Consider the following 17,218-nt stretch of genomic DNA (forward strand, 5'->3'; position numbering starts at 1 on the left):
ATGCAAGAAATCCTTTTTATATTCATCATTTTCCAATGCAGTAGTAACATAAGCTCAATTGCGTATCTGAGAAGCATTAACTCTGCTCTCTTTTCTTTATGTATGATAAGTCCCTATCTATGTATATCGGGTGTCTGCCCATAAGGACAGAACCGCTATAATTCCTTTGGAAAGGAACACTCAACCAATGTTTATGCATAGTATCTTTATGTTGTGTAAGATCTATTATATCTTTGGAATTCTATGGTACTTGATATTTACCAACTATGGTTAAATTCATAATGGCTCTCACAAACAAATCTGATTAATAAGAATCTCATGATTACTAGCAGTCTCCTACAATGCACCCAAGGCTGAAAGAGCCAAGTGTAAATGGGTGACGAGAAGAGGTATTCCTGCAAAAAAAATAAACTATTATTCAGTGTCTTAATTATATGAACATTTAAAAGAAGAAATTGTTTAAGTCCAAGTCAACTCATGGTTGTCCAAGCTATAATCAGTTGTCAAGTCGAGCGGTGGTGATCGGGTTGTTCAATGCCCACCTAAATCCTTGGCCAAGGTAGAATAGAGGCATGCTTGCCACAAATGATCACTAGAGATTAGGAGATTAGGAGTGCTAGCTAACAGAGGGAAGGTTGACGGAGTAATTCCTCAGCCTTGTTTGTTGCTTAGTCAATACTCTAACATTAGTATGCTTGGGATGGTAGGACTATGGTGCCCCAAGCCTAACCCAAGGTAGGGAGGGCCTTTCTCATAAGAGATTGTGTGGGGATATGTTAAGGTCCGCAGTTGGGAAGTTAAGCCTATGTTAATGCTTCTCCTCTTTGCCAGATGTAAAGGCTTGCACAACACACCATCAGTTATAACTTATATCAATTCATGTATGAAATCCTAAATTTTTTACTTGTACATACCTTTATATTACTTTGAAATGTATAGTCATAAATATGGTTAAATTGATTTGTTTCTTTTAAAACGTAATAGTAAAAGTCAACGATGGAAGTTAATTTAGTTGTCTTTCATATGAAATGGATTTAGTTGTTACTTAAATTTGGATTTATAGCTTGTATAATTCAAAAATAGTTCCATTTTTGTATGATGTATTGTTTCTAAATTACTTCATGTCATTCTGTTATGATATTCGGCTATAATCTTAGAATATGTTCTTTACTTTCAGCTTAGTAAAAATGGTATGTTATAGATAGTGTTGGCTAAAAACTTTGTAAGTCATTAGACTTTAGACTACAACTTACAAAATTGCGACTTTAGACCTCTGTGTAGTGAGATAAATCTCTCCTCTTAGCAATAGGAGAGGCTCCCTTCTTATCGTAGGTGGCCTTAACAAAAACTTAACTGAAATTACAAAAAGGGCAGTTCTCTTAATCAATTCCTCTTTTCTCAAGAATGATTTGCATTCAACTTTCCAACATAACAAAAAAGTGTCTTATTGCTACGATAATATCAATGACCATGGAATTGACGTACGAACACCACCAAGGGAAACAACTTACTTTTTATATTTTGTAAAACAAAAACAGGAACCCAAAATCTTATAAGCTTGTCTCGTGAAGATTCACGAAGAATAGCCAATAAGGCATAAAGTCTCTTACTAGATACTCTCTTATTTAATAAAAACACCTATGTTACCCCAGGTTTCCAGGATGGGGGGACGTAGGGACAGAGAGACGAGTTTCCGGGATGGATTTTTTTTCCTCGGAGCAGGGGACGGCAGTGGGAACAGCTATATAAAAAGTAGGGAAAATTTTAAATATACAGGGAAATTTTAAATGTTCATATAAAAACATGGATAACGCATGCTTATATAAATTATAGAACTCTAACATATAATGTTTTTGTTAAATAATTTAACTTCAGAGTTCACATGAGAGTGGAAATGAAACAAATTATCAAAACTGAAACATTAATTTTATGAGACAGCCAAGGGAAAGGTTTCTGGAAGTTTCTGGGACGGGGTGACGTGGGGACAGGGTCAATTTTTGCTGGAAACGCGTCCCCAGGTAACATAGAAAAACACTTACAACTGGAGCCCAAAGTCTTCATCTCTAAATGATTACAGCCACTACTATCCATCAAAATTTGTCCTTCTACAACAAAAAGTCTTCAAAAGTTCAAATTGGCTCTAAATGCAATAGGCAACTCAAAGTTTGCACAATAGAATCCAAATCCCTCTTGAATCAAAGCATTAGAACTCACAATCAACTCAAGAAAATGTTGTCACATAGCACTTGGAATTGGCTCAAAGTCTCAAATCAATTTGTCTCTTTTATTGAAAGCAATCCGATTTACATCCAAGCACAAAGTCTTAATGTGCACATACAAACTAACAAAATTTTCTTACCTTGGCTAAAACGTGATTATTTACAATAAACTCCCTCCTTTATATAGGAAAAGAAGAGAGAGAAAGGTGGAGAGAAAAGGGGAAACCCTCAACTGCCTCGATTTATTAAAAAACAAATTCCTAACTTAGACTAATTCAACGTTGCATACCTAATGCAATTGCAACTTGATTACATAGTACAGCTTTGCACGTGATACTATCACATGCAATTACATTTTTTTTCTATTGCATGTAATATGTCAACTACGAATTACAAATACATAATGAAAATATTCCAAGTGTCTCACAAGACATGACTTCAATTACATCATGCTTTATTGGTTTTCATGTTGCTAAAAGACACTCGATGTTTTATGATTGTTGTGCTCAAGTTTGGTGGAAGCATCTCTAACCAGAATATGAATATGCATCCTTGATTGTTTTGTTGAGTGTTTGTTGACCATTTTTGTCTTGAAAGCACTCTATGCTTGTAATCATTCTTTCACCTCCTTGTAGGCTCCATTATGTGATTATGCTTGTTTCATGTCCCTCTTTCTTCTTTGCATGCATAAAACCAGCTCTTTAAATAGGAAAAAAACTTAAAGATGGGGTTTTTTGGGAGCATTGCATGTGGAATACGGCTGGAAACTTTTGGAACAGCAAATGGATACATATGTTTATGCTCAAAATATGTGTTTATATGGTGGAGAAACCCAAAAACAAGTTTTTGAAGGTCAAAAGCACATGTCGGCAACAACCTTTATGCGTGGAAAATGCATAGGAAATGTGCAACATAACATCTACTTATACCGAATTTTTTATGTTTTCATCATAAACAAGCATGCAAGCAACCACCATCATGAGTTTTAAGTCATATGGCAATGATATAACAAGCACGGATGAAGTGCATGCAAGCATGAAAGTGGGCTTTTTAGATGCAAAAGCATATTGTAAAGTGAGTTTGCTTTCCTTGGTAGTTTCTTTCAAGAACGAGGTTTTTAATCTCGTCTGCTTATGCAAGCAAGATGAAGCACTTGCATATACAACTTGGAGAATTTAGACGGAAGATAGAAAGAGCACATATTATACAAAACAAATACAAATCTTAAAATAAAATAAAGAGATTTACAAACAAAAAAGAAAAAACACATATATACAACTTTGCCCTATGAAATTCACAAGAAATTTACCTTTTTCCTCAAGAAGCAAGGGAAGAGGTCTTTTAATCTCTTTTGCAAAAATCTAAAAATTAATCCAAAAAGATTTTTTGGATTTAGAATGTTTGTATGATTGAGAGTTAAATATGTAATGTTTTGTTTCCCTTCCAACACTTCCAACTATGAAATGGCTATCAAGTATTTGTCAATGCGCAATGGGAAAGACCATATGGTACTATTTTGGCAAACAATGCACACAAGGAAGGTCGTACAATAGTGTCGGAGTGCAATTGGAAACCGTACAATAGCAAGCAATAGGCCGTATGGTAGGATTAGAAGTGGTTGTATGGTAGCAAGAGAAGTGATCGTACGGTAACTTTAGAAGAGGTCATATAGTACTAGTGGGATGATGTATGGTTTGTGTCCATACGGTAGTATGAGGGCTGAGTTAGTGAGTCCGTACAGCAACAAGAGGATATCACACGACGATGGAGTTGAATGTTCGATGAGGAGATATGAGGTCGTACTTGACTGGGGGATGCAGTGCTTTGCAGTTCTTCAAATTTGCTCAAACTAAGTCCTCCAAAATGGATTGAACACTTCAAGGGAATAATGCAAAAGACCCCAAAGTAGCTGGAGACAGTAACAGATAGATATAGATATATTCCAGACTAAAATGGTGTTCTAGATTTGTCAAATCCAAAGCAAAGAAGTAAAATGGACGAAATAGGGTGAGGGTTGATTCCCACCGAAACCACAAGAGCCATGCAGGTAAGATTTTTCACTTCCGAAATGGCGAACAATAGAGAATCCCAACGGGAATTCACAATACAAAGAATAACCCAAATCGCATACCAATGACTACCTACATGTCGTGCTTAAATACCCTTCGGAGGAACCTCCCGAGGGTTTACAAATATTGTCGATGGCCAAACCTACGAAAACAATAAAATAAAAATAGGTCCGAGATATACTAAATCAATCGGCCCATGAACAAAGGTTTGATTAATTAATTATTTTATGACAAAAACATTACACTCCTTCCGTCCCAAAATTTGCTTGTCCTCAAGCAAATGCAATGTCAGATGCTGCAGAATGTATTCACCTTCCCAAGTCGTGTCGTCCAATAGCAAGTGTTTCCAGCGTACCAAGTATTCCCTCAAGGTATAGTTTTGCAGAGTCTTCTCACATACATCGATGATCTTGACCGATTCCAATATGAGCTTCCCTTCTTCATTGAGTGGTGGAAGATCTATAGTTACTACGATGTTCTGCCCCACGGCTTTCTTTAGGCAAGAGACATGGAAGACGTTATGGACACCAGGTCTCTTGCAGCCATTATTTATTCCCAGCCAACGTTGGGAAGAGGTATCCATGGACGTCATCACAAGGCTTCCCAAATCTAAAGGTCATAATGTCATCATGGTGGTAGTTGATTGCCTCACTAAATATGCACATTTCATTACATTATCACATCCTTTTACAGCAAGTATAGTGGCAAAAGTTTTCTTGGAGAATATCCAAGGGCTACATGGTACACGTAAGGTTATTATTGGTGATCGTGATCCTATCTTTACAAGTCACTTTTGGAAAGATTTATTCTCATGTTTCGGTACTCAATTGGCTCATAGTTCTTCATACCATCCTCAATCAGATGGGCAAACTGAGGTTGTTAACAAATGTTTGGAAGGATATCTACATTGTTTCACTTGAGAAAAACAATCTCAATGGATAAATTGGCTACCTCTTGCAAAATGGTGGTACAATACTTCTTTTCATAGCTCATCAAAAATGTCTCCATTTTTGGCACTTTATGGATATCATCCTCCTTCCATCACATCATCATTAAAGGTGTCAACAAGAGTTCAGGCAGTAGAGGACCACTTGCTTCATCAACAACAGGCACTTTCAGGACTTAAGGAGAATTTAGCTATGGCACAGAATTGAATGAAACAAGCGAACATTATAGTGAAAGAAATTTTGAAGTTGTGGACTGGGTCTTCTTCAAATTGTAGCCTTATAAACAAATCTCAATGAAGCAACAAAAAAAGAATAATAAGTTGTCTCCAAGATATTATGGACCATACCAAATCATGCAAAAGATTGGTAGTGTTGCCTATAAGCTTGAGTTGCCACCAACAACAAAGATACATCTAGTTTTTCATGTTTCTTGTTTGAAGAAGGTAATTGAGCAGAATATTCCTACTCAAATAGTATTACCAGAGCTTGATGAAGAAGAAAGAATAACTTTGGAACCAAAGTGCATTCTTCAAACACGCACGACGAAGCTGAGGAATAGAACCCTCACTCAGTATCTCATCCAATGGAAGAACTTACTAGTTGAAGAGGCCACATGGGAGGATGAGGAGTTCATTCAAAAGAATCCACACTTGGTTAGCATTGAGGACAATTCTTCTTTCAAGAGAGGGGGCATGCTACGCCCTTAATATTGGTCTCTATAGGGTTATGAATAATCAACTTGTGGCTATCTTAATCCTTATTTAAGTTGTGTTATTATTATTATATTATTATTTAGGTAGGTAGGTCAGCCTAGATGTTATATAGTGTTGTGTCTATTCAACCTAAGCATAATTAGGTATATATAGGAGGTTGTGAGTCTTATTTCAAGATCATTTTGTGAAGTGTGTTCTCTGGAGATATTTGGAGGTTGCCCGGTCGAAGTGGCCTATTACTCTCAATTATTATCAAGTATTTATATAATATTTCATATTATTTCTTCTATTGTGCAAGTTATTTCATTACAGGGTCTACAAAAAAAGCGCACATGAGCAATAGAAAAATGCAGAAACGATGCCCAAAAATCTCAAAAACAACACTCAAACCAGTTTGCAACTCCTTTATAGAGAAAAAAGGAGGTCAAAGTCCTAGTTGGACAGATTGCCTCCAACAAAAAAACAACAACAAACAGCAAGCAAAGAAAACCCTTGAATTTGTAGACCAAAAAAACCTTCAAAACTTTGCAAATGATTTCCTTAAAAGGAAGCATGTTTTTTCATAAAATATTGAAAGAAAAAACTTTTGGAAAAAAGAAATCCAGGTGAAAGCTATGAATTTTTTATTTTTAAATTCACTATAAACTGCCTAAGCTCTAATAACGAGTTAAGAAAATGTGTTTACACTAATTTACCTGATTTGCTCAAAACAGTCGGAAGTCGAAATCAATAAGTTGTGAATTAGAATTCGGTTCGAATTCAGTAAATTGTCGACCTTAGTGTGAAAAAAAATCATAAATTCGCTTTTTCAAGTCGTTGGCAAATTTGGAGGGAATTCGCTAGACTTTTTAAATTGCCGTGCAAGCCCGGACAAGATTCCGACAACTTTGGGGTGAATTTGAGGGAAAACATCATTTTCTTGACTTTTCATAAAGTTTTGTGTTTTAACTTTTTAATCTATTTGATTCTTCCAAAACCTCAAATCACTTGTCTTCTAAAGTTTTTTTTTTCCATTTAATATGTAATTTCTGATTTATGGAAGGCAAATACAATTTTATGAGGTTTTAATATTTGTGGAAGATAGGCCACAGTGATAGTTTCATGTAGGCAGCGATTGTGAAAGCCTTGAAGGCAGTGACAATGTTATGTAGGCAGCGACAGTATTCCCTTTAAATGTGTTCCAACTTCAAGCTTGGGCAGCGACTGTAAGCAGCAATTGTAGGAAGGGGCTGTGAGTTTATAACTTTATTGTGGGATGAAGCCTTTTCTGGGAAATAATAGAGATAACATTTTTGGGATCTGCAAATCTCAGTAAATTCAAGTTGTCATTGTGTCGAAGCCTTTCTTTGAAAAATAACAGATATAAATAAAAGAGGTGGGATTTTGTCTATGTTCATTGTTGTTTATTTTTATAAGTTCATTTGCATTTATTTTTTATAAAATAAAATGAGTTTTCTCTAAGTCTAGTTTTATTTTTATTTATTTATTATTTGTTTGTAGATTCAAAAGATGGCTGCAAGTGTTTCTTATTCTAGCATCAGAATCTCCCACTTCATAAAAAACAGATGCTCTCCACAATGGAAATACATGGAAATGGTTCAACCAATGCCAAGTCAAGGAGGTCGTTTGTGGATTTGCAGCCATTGCAAAGAGATATTTAGTAGCTCTTATAGTAGAGTGAAAGACATTTGTGCTTTATTCCTCAAAAGGCATTAAATTCTGTACAAGAAATCCAGAGATGATGGGGTGCTAACTAGAACCTTCTTCCAAACCACATTGTGAACAAACATATTTGAGACAGCTAAGAGAGGAAATTTTCATCCTTTGCAAAATGCTAGAAAAAAGAAACATCATTTATGGTTTCAACTTCCATTCCCAATGAACCACCTGCACAAGGCCATCCATTCTTGTGTGCTCCTCAAGAACCAGTCGCAAATAAGAGAGCAAAGGGGCCATTTCAAAATGAAGCTAGAGACATAACTGAGGAAGTCATAGCAAGATGCATCTATACAAGTGGATCATCATTTAATGTTGTTCACTCACAATATTGGCACAATACAGTGAGAGCAATTAATGAGGCTAAAAAGGGGTTCAAGTGCTTCAGTTATGAAAAGGTGTGCACCACTATATTGGATAGTGAAGTGATCAATGTAGAGGCTGCCATGCAGCCCATCAAGGATTCATGGATTGAAATAGGTGTGACCATAGTATTCGATAGATGGAAAGATGAAAGAAGTTGTCCTTTGGTCAAAGTTATTGAAATGTCCACAAGAGATGCAATGTGTCTAAAAGTTGTAGATTGTGAAGGGGAGGTAAAGGAAAGTCCTTTCATTGCGAAAATTCTCATCCAAGCCATTGAGCAAGTTGGCCCTCAAACTGTTGTTCAAGTAATAACCAACAATGCCAAGAATTGTATGGCTCTCAAATTATGAGCTGAGGAGTGCTTGAAACACGTTGTCTAGACACCTAGTGTTGTGTACCCACTCAACCTAATGCTGCAAACAATTCACACTAAGATTGGGTGGATTAAAAGTATGAAGATGCAAAAAAAGATTCGAATGTCATCACAAACCACCATATACATTGACATAATAGGTCTTTCTTGGGTGAGTTATATGATGGCATTGACTCCATGATTAAGGTTATTAGAAATATCATAAATGAAAGAGAGGAAGATCATGATGAAAAGTTCTTCAAGGAACTACAAGTAATCATGGTAGAGAGATAGAACATAACGACTACCCCTTTGCATCCACCTGCCTTTGCATTGAGACCTAGGTTCTATAACCAATTAGTCCATGAAGAGAGTATTGTTGAGCAATCGTTTTGCACGATGATAACGGCATAAATCCTTACAAATTTCTCTCTTGAAAAGTTGACTGTATTAACCAACTCCAAGGTTTCGGAAAGGTTGTTTTTCAACCTACTAGGTAGCTCAATTGAAGATAAATGTGTATGTTCACAAGGAGACCTTTGCTGGTATCTGCAAATTCTGCAGAACTTTGAAAAACCATGACCACAAACCAATATATTTTTGTATTTTCAGATTTTATGATGAATGTAAATTCTAACAATGCAACTATATGAATTCCTATTCTAACCAACCAATTAGTCCACAGAGGGAGTATTGTTGAGCAATCATTTTGCACAATGACAATGGCAGAAATCCTTACAAATTTCTCTCTTGAAAAGTTGATCGAGTTAACCAACTCCAAGGTTCCAAAAAGGTTGTTATTCAACCTACTAGGTAGCTCAATTGAAGATAATGTGTATGTTCACAAGGAGGCCTTTGTTAGTATCTGTAAATTCTGCAAAACTTTGAAACAATGTGACCACAAACCAATATATTTTTGTATTTTCAGATTTTATAATGAATGCAAATTCTAACAATGCAACTATATGATTCCTATTCTAACTGCATATTCAAAGTCAAATTACTGAGATAGGGTAACAAGAAATTAAAGCAAATTGCTGAAAATGAAATTCCTAACGTACATAAGTCATGGTGACAATGCGTTTGCAAATTAAATTTTCAAAAGGGTCAAGTAGGAAACCAATGAAATCAAGAGCAGTGTGTCCTCAACTCCACCGATGCAATCGTCAAAGGAACTAATAAAACCCGTATGATGTTTCACGATTCATCAAATTGTGCAACCACGAAAAGTGCATGCACACGAGACGAAACGCTAAGCAAAAACTATAGAATTATCCTTTCTCCAATTTGTCACAATAGAGGAATTCGGTAAGAAATATGACAAACACCAGAACTAATTGATCACACGAGCATTAACATACAACAAAACTATTGGCTCCATCGCATGAACATAAAATTCATAAAGGAAATGCACATTCCAGCAAGAAACACTACATACACAATGGTGATAATACCATACTTTATTGTATCAAATACCGACCTTGAATAAATATTACATTCTTGTATTTATAAGAAACCCATCCTTCATGAAATTTTTAGGTCTTTTTTCTTGCAAAAAGCATGCTAAAAACACTAATTTTAAGCATATTACGCACAGACTCCTAACTAGGTGCTAAGTAGGCATGCACTCTTTATTTTATTAATTACATGGTGCATGGACCTTTACATGACTTCAAAACTAACGAAGGAGATAAGAAGAAAGAAGACTTTAGATAGAACTAGAGTCTCTGGAACTTCTAAAAATGGGAACTCGACCTTCTCTATGTCTCTACCAGTTAAACTGTCGTCACAACGCTCTTTCGATGCATGAAACCGCCCAAAAAAAGAACTGGCAGCGCACCGTAAATGTTCAGTATGAATTGCACCTACGCACCTTGGGAAGTTTGCATAGCTTCAGGTATCACAAGACCAAAACTGGCAGGATTTTTCGTAGTCCACAATCTTCAATTTCTAGAATCTAAGTCTTGTTGACCCTCAACCAAAATGATGTATGGATGTGCACCTTTGCACTTTTGAATGGTGGAAGCAATCTCCAAAGGCTCTGACAAATCCAAGGCTTTGTATGTGCTCCTCACTTCTCTGTGAAAATCGCGAACCTCCTGTTGCACTTCTACGAGCTCACCCAATTTTGAGTCCAATTCCTTCAATGTCTCCTCGGCTTTAAATATTCGCAAAACATCATCCTCAGAGGACACTACTTCAAAAGATGCTCGGAATTGTTGTACCATTGTTTCCATTGAGCATAAGTGTGTTTTGTAATCATCCTCAAAAATCTCCAAACTAGTTACACAATAATATTTATCCACTTCCAAAAATTGGGCCTAAGTTCTGCCCTGCATTTCTTGGATGCCTTCGTATAGAGCCAACATAAACCTATTCCCTAATTGTATCTTTTCAATTCAGTCATTGATCTTATCCAACTCCTCTCCAGTATAAACATGTAACAACAATCTGTGTCTTTGGCCTTTAATTGTTTGCAGTGCTTCTAGGTCATTAGTCCAAGTGGAAACCTCATCCATTAGGTCGAAATCTTGATTGACCAATGTCACTAGCTTCTATGCATTCTTTTGTATATTGTGTAATAAATGCATATTGGCCTCTATTATTTCTACTCCTTTCTCTTCAAAACTGCAATGCCATCTCTTACATGCATCCAAAAACGAATCACTTAGTTCTAGGGTCAGAGCTCGTTTCCCGAGGGCAACCGATAGAGCAATCTCAAGGTAGTCAGGGTCAATGGGACCCGCTACCTCTTTTACAAACTTCCACAAAATATCATTCTGCTTTCTCAAAACTTCAAGCTCCTCTTCTTCTTGGTCTAAATGGTGAAATACTTGTTTCAGACCCATTGTTGCCAAAACATTGGTTGTATCTTTAGTGGCCTTCCCCAAAACTACATCCTACACCTAGTAATCCTATGTGGTGATGGTTTCTATATTTGCATGTGGAGGAGGAATGTATTTATGGGTCACCAAATCCTGCTACTAGCTCTTCATGTTAAAGGCCAACTATTTTGGGTCCTCTCAAATTGGCACTATTGGCTTTACTGCTTGCGATAAAACTGTTATTCCTTCTTCAAGAGTCTTCACGTACCTTCTTTGACGGATCTCTACCTCCCGCTTTAACCAAGATGGAGTAGTGCCCATTAGAGACATTTATTAACTAGTAGACGAAGTCATCGTGGATGTTGGTCCTTTTCTTTTATCTGTCCTCTCTACTCTTGGTTGTTCTACTACTAGGGTAGTCGTTATGGTCCTAGGAGGGGAGGAAAGTGGTTGCATTGTCAATGAAGTTTGCTCTCCAAATGCGATAACATGTCCTTCCTCCGAAGCTCCCTCTGTATGGTGTGCTACATATATCTCCTCTTCTAGTGACTTGCCTCTATCGCTCTATAACTGGAGGAGGCAAAGGCACGGTATCCTACTCTGGCAAAGGTGACAGTGGTGTTTTTGGCTTTCCCAGAGATGAAGGAGGTATTCCAACTAGACCTTGTGGGAGTGGAGGTAATGTATTCCAATCATCGCCCAATGGCTCTTGGTGCGGTGTGTCCCTTATTTCTCCTTCCTCGAAATGATTCCATATGAGCATCCAATTAAAATTTGAGAGCTCAAACACATCCAACCCTTCCCCTAGCGTAGACTCAATCCACCCTTCATGTTCTTGGTCCGATCATCAATTTGGATAGGCTAGTCCTGAGTAGTTGGGGGTGTTTGCATTGCACTTCTCCTTTCTTCTTCAGTGTCCCTTGCTGAACATGTCCTCTTATTCAAGGGAAGATTATCAATCTCATCCTCTTGTTGTTCTTCTTCTTCAATCTCTAGGATGGTCTCAGGTTTCTGAAGTGAAGAGATGCTTTTCTTCTTCAATTTCCTCCTCTTTACTCCACCTACCACTGTCTCCGTTCTACTCCGTTTAGGGACTGAAGTTTCTGTCTGAACGGGAGGCTCTTCGAGTTGCAACTCTTCTTTTTTGTAGCCTTCCGCTTCTTTTTGCCCTTAGGCTTTCCTTCTCTACAGATGTATACTACATCTCTCTCATGGTTGTGCACTATCTCTGGCCTTATCGAGGACTTCTCCTTGTAGGTGAGGATAGTGAACTTAGTCCCTTTGCCCTTTTGCGATCTAGTTGGCGCCTTCAGAGTTGGGATATTAGGCACAACATCTAAGTGAAAAGGCCTCTTAACCCAACCCCTTGTCAAATCCACAATATATCTAGCCCGGTGTTGGATATCATCATTCTCCTCTCTACTCTCTTCCACATTCATAATGGGACGTTGAAGATCTTATCCCTGTTGTAGATAAGATCTAGAATGTCGGCGCTACCTTTGTTTCATACCTTGAGAGGTATGTGTAGGTTCAAGACTTTCTCTGCTAGTGATAGATGCATCCTAGAATAGACCCTTATCCAGATTTCATAGTCATTCTCCTCTCTACTCTCTTCCGCATTCATAATGGGATGTTGAAGATCTTATCCTTGTTGTAGATAAAATCTAGAATGTTGGCGCTATCTTTGTTTCATACCTTGAGAGGTATGTGTAGGTTCAAGACATTCTCTACTAGTGATAGATGCATCCTACAATAGTCCCTTATTCGGACTTCGTAGTCATCTACACAATTCAACCAATGATCTTTTATGGCAGTATCTGGAATGAACTCCTTTCCTATAACTTGTTGGATCATTCTAATGTTATCAAAATAGGGGCAGGCCATCGAGTAGTCCTCTAGATGATAATTCTCCCATTCTACCTCATAGGTAGAGATGTCTTGCTTTTGTTTCACCTCATAAGGCCCAATAGTGATAGGCCATACCCATGTTTTCCTGTACATTTTGCAAACTCTTTCATATGCAGAATCTAGCTGCCTAGCAATCTCGAAGAGTATAAGCCTATCTGATGGATAGTGCGGTAGCTTGTTTAGAAAGGAGGAGTGTTCCTACTACTCGAATGTATGTGAAGGTCTTGTACAGAATGAAGTAGCCTCCGACTTGTGTCACTCTCACTGCCACTTATACTAAAAGCCTTTTTGCATAATCCCCTTCTGCGAACCGGATTATAGTGAAGATGAAGGCATCATTAACTATTCTATACTCTGGGCTTTCATCAAGGAGCTTCTTCTACACCAACTACAATTACACAATATGTAGCCACACATTGGGATCTTGGAGGCTTGCTCTCCTTACCAAGCCTAGGTAGTTTGCAGCTCTAGCTGCCAACAAGTAGACTACATAAGAAGTCATGTCGAACTGGGGGCCATTCTGAATAAAGATGAGTTGCTCATCCAATGAGCTACTTATAATGGTTCCCCAATCGAATCTTGCGGTGTCGACTCTAATGGTTTTAATGAAATGCACCATCCAAGTCTCCAAATGACTCGCAGTAGGAAGTCCCATCCCTCTACTAAAGAGGACAATGCAGTAGCCAATGTTGCCAATCATGTAACCTTGTGTCATGTCCACCTTGCTAGGCCTCTTGTTATGCGGAGTCCTGGTGATCAGGTACCTGTCTTGAACTATGTCCTTAGTTGCTTGTGGATTTTCCCTATACCAATGGTCTACACTCTCATTGGTGATCTCCTCATATTCATCAACTTCAAGGAGGTTCAACACCTTTTCTATAATGTCTAGTCAAATGTCCAAGACAATTTCTCCTATTATGCTCTTCACCACCTTCTCGTTTGGCATGTAGTGCTTTGCCAAAGTCATGATTAGTTCTAATGATTGTACTAAAACCGGGTGTGATGTTGCATTCACGAGGCCACTCTAAATGAGTGCTAAGACTATCTCTAATCTCCCGTGGGGTTTGTTGCAAATCACCAAGAACTCATTCCAGTTACTGTGTCCTAGCTCTGTGTCTTTGACCTCCAAATGCAAGCCTATGAATCTTCACTTCTTAGGTGCTCCTTGGAATTTGAAGGTAATTGGTTTGGGTGTGATTTAGCTACCATAGAAGTTGTCCAAGCCATGATAAGCTGCATAAAAGATCATCAATATAATGTTGCCTGGAAGCCAAAAGGACGCTTAAAAACTAGCAAAAACTGACTAACTGGGCCAAAAAACTAGAGAAAAACTATAGGGTGCACAAGGTGTGCTATGCATGCTAACTGGCTTAATGGGGGGTCAAGGTCTGGGGCAACTACGCACTTGAGTTGTGCGCTTAGAAGCGGTTTGATGTAAGCTTATGCATTTGGGAGATGTGCATGTAGCTCACCTATGATGGTGTGCAAGGTGTGTACATGCACTAAGTATCTACCTTGTCTATTGCGCTATGGAGTTGGCAGATGCTGCAGAGATGTGGAACTCTGAAGGGTGTGAGGATGCACTATCGAGGGGCTCATAGGTGACAATGAGCGGACCCGTAGAGGGTCTGCCCTATTTATATGTGTCAAAGAGGGTGCACCTTGTTAAGGTGCGCACATGCGCACCTTAACACTTGCATGTCAATTGCAATCAAAAGGAGCAGTGCACCTTGCGCAGGTGCACAAGGTGCGCACTTGTGACTTAGTGCACAAAATTGCTTTTGTAGCTGCTAGGTCTCAAACGATGCATAGTTACCAAACTCCTAGACCCAACTCATAGTACTCTTGCTCCCCAAGGTGTCTCAAAAGATGTCGTATTCTGAAGAGTGGGCTTCCTGGATTCAAAAGAAAAGGGGGGATCCTTGTTTTTGAAGTTGAAAAAGGGGCGTGTGTTGTGAGGCCACAACAAGTACCACTAGAGTTGCACCATATAGAGAACCTGAAGTTGCTCAAGGGTACAAGGCAGTGCTTCGGAAACTCTTTCTGGAGCACATAAGACCTGCAATGAAGTATGAGCTTATGAGTTTGGCAAACATAGATGATTTTAGTCTTGAAGCTCTTGAAGACAAGAACAATATTGATGCTCATAAACAATGGTACTTACCTCTAAATGAGTGGAGAAGCTAGTGGCATTGCATCATGCTCTTCGACTTATGGATCGTCAAACCCCAGAGTATAGGAAGACCTCGAAGTATAGACAGACTCCATCTTTGCGATGGGATGTTGATCCTAAGGATGTGGCCCAAATAGATGAGGAGGAGACAGCACCAGGATTGATTGGGGTTCCATTGGCTGAGACTATGCTTCCTGTCGAGCATGATAGTGAGGATGAGGACTCTGATTTTGATGCCATGGTGGCCGAAGCAAAACAGGAGCAGCATTCTGCTTCATTTATCTATATTTTTTTTTTCTATGTTGAACTTGAGTCTTGAACATGATGATGATACTTTATGGATGCCCTCTAGCCTTTCAGCATATTTAAATTTACAAATTTCTACGATATTGTTCACTGCTAAACTTATATTTTTGTTCACATATTGATATGTATATTGACAATTGAGTATTGAATCGGTTATAAACTTATTATCTACTAAATGGCATTCAAATGGTGTATGTTAAGGTTCTATAATGTTTAAATGACATGCTTTGTACTTAGTTTCATATCAATTACATGTATATTTGCAATTTTTTGTGTATATTTTAAGATTTCCCTATATATATAGTCATCCCTGTTTGTTGTCTCTTGGGGGAACATAGATGAGTAGTGGTTCACACAAACCCATCTGTTATGCGAATGAATGGAACACTTAGTACTCATTGCATCTAGGTGATGCTCATACTTCCAGGGAGGTCACCCATCCCAATACTAATTCATCTCAAGAATGCTTAACTATAGAGTTTCGGCCATGATTATACAGAATTAAAATCCTGATACCAATATCACAATTTGACTTGCTGTGCAAAATATGTCCTACTTATTACTAGTTCATTGGTATTAAAATCAAACAAATTTGAAACATTTCCATTCAGTTAGACCAGCCCTTAAAACAAATCGATATCTATCTTAAGAAAAATCAACCCTGAGCAAGATGCAATTTAAGAAAAGTATTTCCCTGAGCCCTTGAAAGGCTTCCACAGCCTTTAAGAATGCAGAATGAAACCTTCAAAATGTTCACCATATACCCTCACGGCTGCCACTGAAATTATGCGGAAGCACAAATAAACTAGCCAAAGGTTCTGCCATCCCCATAAAAACTGAAAATGGTTTGGCAATTCCTGAGAGAAATCACCTAGGAAGACTGGTCCTAAACTAACTCCAGATGCTTGCAGACCGATATAGAACTTAAATAAATTTCTACTAGAACTGCATTAACCAAAAGTTGACTTACGAACTAGTGAAATTAATGTAAGAAATGAGAACCAGAGAAAAAGTTTAGATCGTGAGTCTCTCCGTACCTCTCTTCGATATGCACGGGGACTAGTTTTGTCTATAATACAGGCGGCAATTTTATGAGGAGTCGAACTGTAAATAAGTAGCGGAGACTAGTTTTGTCTATAATACAGGCGGCAATTTTATGAGGAGTCGAACTGTAAATAAGTAGCCAAATGCTGAAAGCCAACCGTTTGAGTTTGATCAGTTTGAACGTGAAGAGGCCTATGTTCACCACGTTATGACTTTGGCCTCCTATAATTAGGTCAAAGCACCGCACGAGAAAAGTTTGTGTAGTTCAATAGAGACAAACGAGTGGTTTCTTGTAGGGAACAAATGAATGAATGAATGCAATTTTAATGACATGGATCTTAATAATGAATGGTGGAAGGAAGATTTGTATGGATGTTTATGCAATTAAAACTGATAATAATTGTAACATCCATTAAAAAGTCAATGAATAAAAGTATTTTAAGTTATTATGTCGAATGTGTGTATTTAGAGAGTTTATAAGAATGTAATTATTTTTCACATAAATTAGTATATTTGTATATGTATGTATGAATATCAAAATTTGTGATATGTAGTTTTGTGTTTTTACAGTCATGTTATT

At 37.8% G+C, this 17,218-nt stretch overlaps 1 protein-coding gene across 5 annotated transcripts in view; it reads right to left on the reverse strand.

The window, feature by feature from the left end:
* LOC149553079 (Protein phosphatase 2C family protein) overlaps window positions 1-16,900 on the reverse strand; it is a 268,679-nt gene extending 251,779 nt beyond the window's left edge. For all 5 annotated transcript variants that reach the window (XM_089788589.1, XM_089788591.1, XM_089788587.1 and 2 more), the window contains exon 1: window positions 16,632-16,900. The gene's annotated coding sequence lies outside the window, so the exon portion shown is untranslated. The remainder of the gene's footprint in view (window positions 1-16,631) is intronic.
* Window positions 16,901-17,218: the final 318 nt, after the last annotated feature.

This window comes from Cupressus sempervirens, chromosome 6 (genome assembly GCF_028749045.1).
Source record: "Cupressus sempervirens isolate cs-2001-9-10 chromosome 6, ASM2874904v1, whole genome shotgun sequence".
NCBI lineage: Eukaryota > Viridiplantae > Streptophyta > Pinopsida > Cupressales > Cupressaceae > Cupressus > Cupressus sempervirens.